This window comes from Rosa chinensis, chromosome 4, assembly GCF_002994745.2.
Source record: "Rosa chinensis cultivar Old Blush chromosome 4, RchiOBHm-V2, whole genome shotgun sequence".
Classification (NCBI taxonomy): domain Eukaryota; kingdom Viridiplantae; phylum Streptophyta; class Magnoliopsida; order Rosales; family Rosaceae; genus Rosa; species Rosa chinensis.
The window spans coordinates 47,229,508-47,235,305 of NC_037091.1; positions in this window are offsets into that span (position 1 = coordinate 47,229,508).

The following is a 5,798-nucleotide window of genomic DNA, read 5'->3' on the forward strand; positions in this document are numbered from 1 at the left end:
CGTACTAACTTAGGCATCGGAGGGTTTTCTGCAGGTACCCCCCCTTCTCCTAGAGCCGACGGTCAAACTCCAGGTCAACTCTTTAGGGAAGTTTCTCGATTGTTCCCAGATCAGCTTCCGCTCCAGTCCGCATTAATTGTTGGGTCAAACTCCTCTACGGAATTTTTTACCTCGAACAAGTGGCACCGTCTGTGGGAAGCACTTTTCCCTAAAAAGTGATGGCGGGAGCTGCACCTCAAGAAATCTCATTTCTGTCACTGAGGACTGGCGGTGACAAAATCAAATCCCCAAACAGACTCGCCTCAAACCTACTGTAAGATCTGAACTTGCATCTGAATGATGATATGCAAAGGCTGAGGCAACGGCGAGGCCAGGGACGGTGCTTTCTAAACCAATAGAGTGACAAACGCGGGCGCCAGCTACGCCACCAGCAAAGGCTTAAACAGACCTCAAATGCCGAGGGGGGCAAGTGGCACACTGATTGGATGAACAACTGGAAGAACCAGTACAGGCCAATCCTCGAGGGCTCTAAGGAATCATTTGCTGAGGAAAGTGATCGATGAGTATAACCGAGCCAGTCCTCGAGGGCTCGCAGCTGAAATCGAAGGGGACGCCGGTAAGTCTCCATTCAAAGTAATAAATGGGCACCAACCCAGGTAACACCGAGCAACATTTAGCAATTACTCCTATGATTATATTTCACAATTGATCTTTAAATGCAATGGAAGCCAGTGGCGAGAATGACTAAACTATTGTTTGATTAAACTTATGCCACCTTTTAGACCTCACCCTCACTGCATGCAGAGGGGTTGGATGATGGACCACACCCTCGCCGTAGGCGGGGATGGGATAGTGTGCCTCACCTCGCTACAGGCGGGGGTGGGATGGCGCAGTGAGGGTGGGATGCGTACCTCACCCCTCACCGTGGGCGGGGGTGGGATGATGGACCACACCCTCACTACAGGCGAGGGTGGGATGGCGTGCCTCACCCCTCGCCGAGGGTGGGGGTGGGATGATGGACCACACCCTCGCTGCAGGCGGGGGTGGGATGGCGTGCCTCACCCCTCGCCTTGGGAGCAGGGGTGGGATTGCGTGCCTCACCCCTCCCCAAAGGCGGGGTTGGGATGATGGACCACACCCTCGCTGCAAGCGGGGGTGGGATGGAGTGACGAATTTTAACTGTGTAAGATATGGTGGTTATGCAATCGGTTCTCTATAGGGAGTGGGGGCAATCCCATTCCCGGATGTTGTTAAGACGCAATGCGTGGCGGATAGACCCTCCATTATGAAAAGAAAAACAAGGGGGCAAATAGAAGAATGGAATATGTATCCAAGCCATGACGGTCATTGCGGGGGTCGTCGTCATCACCTAGGCTGACGTTAAGATTGATGCTCAGAAGATTACGAGGACACCCACGCTGACAACGAGACACCGACGTCGAGGCACCCTTGTCGAAATAAACACCGACGTCGAGGCACCCTTTTCGAAACAAACTCCGATGTCGAGGCATCCTTGTCAAAATAAACGCCGATGTCGAGTCATCCTTTTTGAAATAGACACCAATGTCGAGGCACCCTTGTCGAAATGGACACCGACGTGAAGGCGCCCTTGTCGAAGCCAACGTCGAGGCCCCCTCGTCGAAATGGACGCCGACATCGAGGCACCCTTGTAAAATGGATGCAGACGTCGAGGCACCCTCGTCGAGAGAGACGACGAGAAGTCAACGTCGAGGCGCCCTCATCAAAGTGGACACCTACGCCGACATTGAGACACCCTTGCCTTCATTAAAATAGACGCCTACGCCGACCCGAGGTTGTCGCCCTCGACGTCAGGGCGTCCTTATCGAAGTGAACACTGGCATAGAGATTGGCACTAAAGGCATTAAGAAAGACATCATCGACGTCGAGGTCGACACCGACATCGAGGTCGAGATCGGAGCTGAGGTGAGATTGTTGAGAAAAATGCCTACGTCGATGTCGAGATTGTCCCCAAGGGCCGACAACAAGACGCCAACATCGAGGTCGACACTGAGGTTATTGGGAAAGACGTCACCGACGTCGAGGTCGACGCCGAGGTTATTGAGAAAGACGTCACCGATGTTGAGGTTGACACCGACGTCAAGTTAGCGCCGAGGTTGACACCGAGGTTATTGAGAAAAACGTCACGGACGTGGAGGTTAGTGCCGCGGTTATTGAGAGCGACATCATCGACGTCGAGGCTGGCGTCGTAGTTATTGAGAAGGACGTCACCGACGTCGAGGCTGGTGGCGAGTTTATTAAGAAAAAGTCACCATCATCGAGGTTGACACCGCAGACATTAAAGAAGACGTCATCGACGCCGACGTTGTGGTCATTGTGAAGGAGACGTCATGACGTCGAGGCCGACGTCACAGAATGTTAGGTGACTAAGAAGGGAAAAGAGGAAGAGTTTCACAGCAGGGTACCTCAGGCTCGGAGTCTAGTTTGAGCTGCACTGGGGGCACGGCTTAGGAACGAGGTAGCTCAGCGGGGGCACCGAGAGCAGGCGAGACTAGAAACTAGGCTTCGGCGCTGTGGGTGAGGCACCGGAGACTCCACAAGCAGACGAGTTCGCGACACGAAGACCCGACACTAGAATGGCTGCAAGACAAAGGCATATTTGAGTCTTGATTTGGGCACGTCGGCGTGGGCGACGAGATGTGATGCTGACTCTAAACAAGGAGCGAGGATCTTCTTATACGGGCATCTACATTTTCAACACGAGGAAGGCCTAGATGAAATTCAAAGAGGGGTGCCCAAAGAGAAATATAAAGATGTGGAACCCATAGAGAAATTTGAGCTTTGGAAATTTTCTCTTGGGATGAATTCCCGAGGAGAAAATTTAGGGGAATTGTGGGGGTGGTCAATTAATTTGACCATGCAATCAAGGCAATCAAAGAGAAGTAATGGTAGCAGTAAATGCAACAATTGATGTAGCTGTAAATACGACGATAAATGCGACATTCAGTATGGCAACCATGGCCGCCAATAAGTGACGATTATTGCAGGAGTGAATATGGCCTTAATGGTGGTGTGCCGCTCAAGTCACTACGACTTGCTGTGCAAGTTTACTTGCAGCCCACGCCGAAGTACACCTATAAATAGGCTACTCGACAGCGAGGTAAATCATCAAATTCCAATTATCTCTACTCCACAACTAAGAAATGTACTAACTTAGGCATCGGAGGGTTTTCTGCAGGTACCCCCCCCTTCTCCTCGAGCCAACGGTCAAACTCCAGGTCAACGCTCGAGGGAAGCTTCTCGATTGTTCTCAGGTCAGCTTCCGTTCTAGTCCACATTAATTGTTGGGTCAAACTCCTCTACGAAATTTTTCACCTCCAACAGTAACTCAAAATAAAACTCCACACAACTCACACCAAAACGAGGAAAACCTTTCAACTCTAGAAAAAGGAACACATACCATGCTTCCCAAAACAATATTCGTTTCCCAAAAGAAAACAACAAAAGTCACCCTGTGACAAAATCATAATAATTGAAACTCTGACAATTAAATATGATACACAAGTCTACCCTGGAAGTTTTAAAAGAAGAATCCTTGAAACTCCCTTTATAAAACACGTATTCATGAGCATCAAGTAACTCCCCGCTACTCCCCATGATGTACAATGGCAACAGACTAGAGCTCTAACTAATCGTATCCACTAACCCGGCCAAAGGCATGAAGTCCTGATATATATGCCTAAGGTCACTCTCAGTGACCCCGAATCCTCAGACCTCCCTAGTCGTCTGATCAAAACATTTAAAAGCGGTCATTTAGGACCAAATGTTACTCAACTCTCAAAATGAGATATCACCCCATAACCTCCGATTATCAAACCTCCCCGGTTGCCAGATCAAAACATTGAGCAAGTTGCTCTGGACCCAAAATGTTAAACCAAATCAAAAGGAGATATCACCCTGTGACCTCCGAATCATCCGACCTCCCCGATCGTCAAATTCAAAACATTAAGTAAGTCACGCTGGACCCAAAATGTTAAACCAAATCAAAAGGAGATGTCACCACCTGTGACTCTCAGATCTTCAGACCCCCGATCATTAGATCAAAACATTTAAATCTCATTAAAGCAACTCACACCAAATCTTGACACTTTTCAAACAATAAAAATTCCCAATTCCTAAAACAATGTTTCCCGAAAAGTCAAGTCAATCCATATTGTTTAAATCACCCATCAACCCATAAGAATATACATATTTCACGTAAATATATATATATATATATACGTGGTCATTCACTCAGGAATGCCACTAATACCAACTATAGCTTGCAGTTAACTAAATAACTCTCAAAATAATAAAGGTAACTCCGTTCGTAAATGAACATTGTGAGATTACTCACCTCAGGATCCTGCTGTGTCTTCTATACATAACCGAATTAACACTCTCACCAACAACTCGTCCAAATAACCTTAAGAAGCACCTAATCACCAATGGTCTCAAATCAGTATGCAAATCACCAAGTGATTAAAGTTTGAATCCCCTAATAGAACAATAACCCTGAAAGCAACGCCAATCGAGGCGAAACCTCATCCGAGACCACCCAAAGTCTTCGGAATGCTTTTATAATCAATATATGACAAAACCCACAAGTCGATCGGATAATCGGATCCTCACGGATCGATAATCGAAACTTTCAAAAACGGTAAAAACCATAACATATTCATACGATATCCAAAAATTGCGTATTATATATCGAAATGCTCGTATCGGCTAGTAGATGATATATAAACCCATAAAATGTCCCTTACATGGCCGGAACACCGCCGGGTCAAACTCAACAACCGGAAAATCAAGGCCATCAAATATGATCATCATGAAGAGTTGAGCAACTTTCATACCTAGAGCTAAGTCTGGATCGGTCTAGATCGTCCTAGATCAAGCTTGCAAGTTCGATCAATCTTTGCCGTCTGATCAAGCTCCAGATTCGTTGTGCACCGTTGTTCTTCAAAACTTGATCTTTCACTCCACATGCAAAATCGTCCTTCAAGGCGAGTATGAGGATGATCTAGAGGATGAGACGATTCCAGAACCAGGAGGATCGGCCGAGATATTGCCGGAATTGGAAAATCCGGTCGGATCCTGAATGCGTAAACTTTGGGCGCTCCGATCTCCGATTTTTGTGAACCACCGTGCAAATCACTACCACAGGGTGACGCGTGAGGCTGGTCTGAGTCGTCCTTGGCTTGTCCCATCGTCGGACGTGGCCGGAGGAGAGAGATAGAGTCGGGTCGGGTCAAGCAAGATCCGTCGGATCTGGGGCTACGTGGAGGAGAGAGAACAGAGAGAATTTTGGGGGAGAAAATGGAAAAAGGAGAAAATTTGAGATTTATGAAAATTCCGGAATTTTCTTCTATTTATAGAATTTTCCCAATTTTCAATCGCTCATAACTTTCTCATACGAACTCCGATTGACGCGTGCCATATGTCTATGAACTTGTATCGACGCGTTCTACGACTTTCATGAAGGAAACTTTAGGAGAAACCCAATGAATAAAAAGTCAACCTTCGCGCCCCCCCTTAAAATGACTCATCATGAATAATTATTTGCCCGAAACATTTCCACTCCATCCGCGAGCCGCCAAACCATCCAATAACCATTAATTAAATTTCAGAAAATCCTCAAAAAATAATAACAAATTTCCGAGGCATCACAGATCTATCCTTAGAATCTGGTGGGATAAGGGTAATTGTTTGAGATGCTTTGGGTGATGTTGTTGGAGGACTGTACATGAAAGTTACTTCTATTGCATCTCCAGAATTTG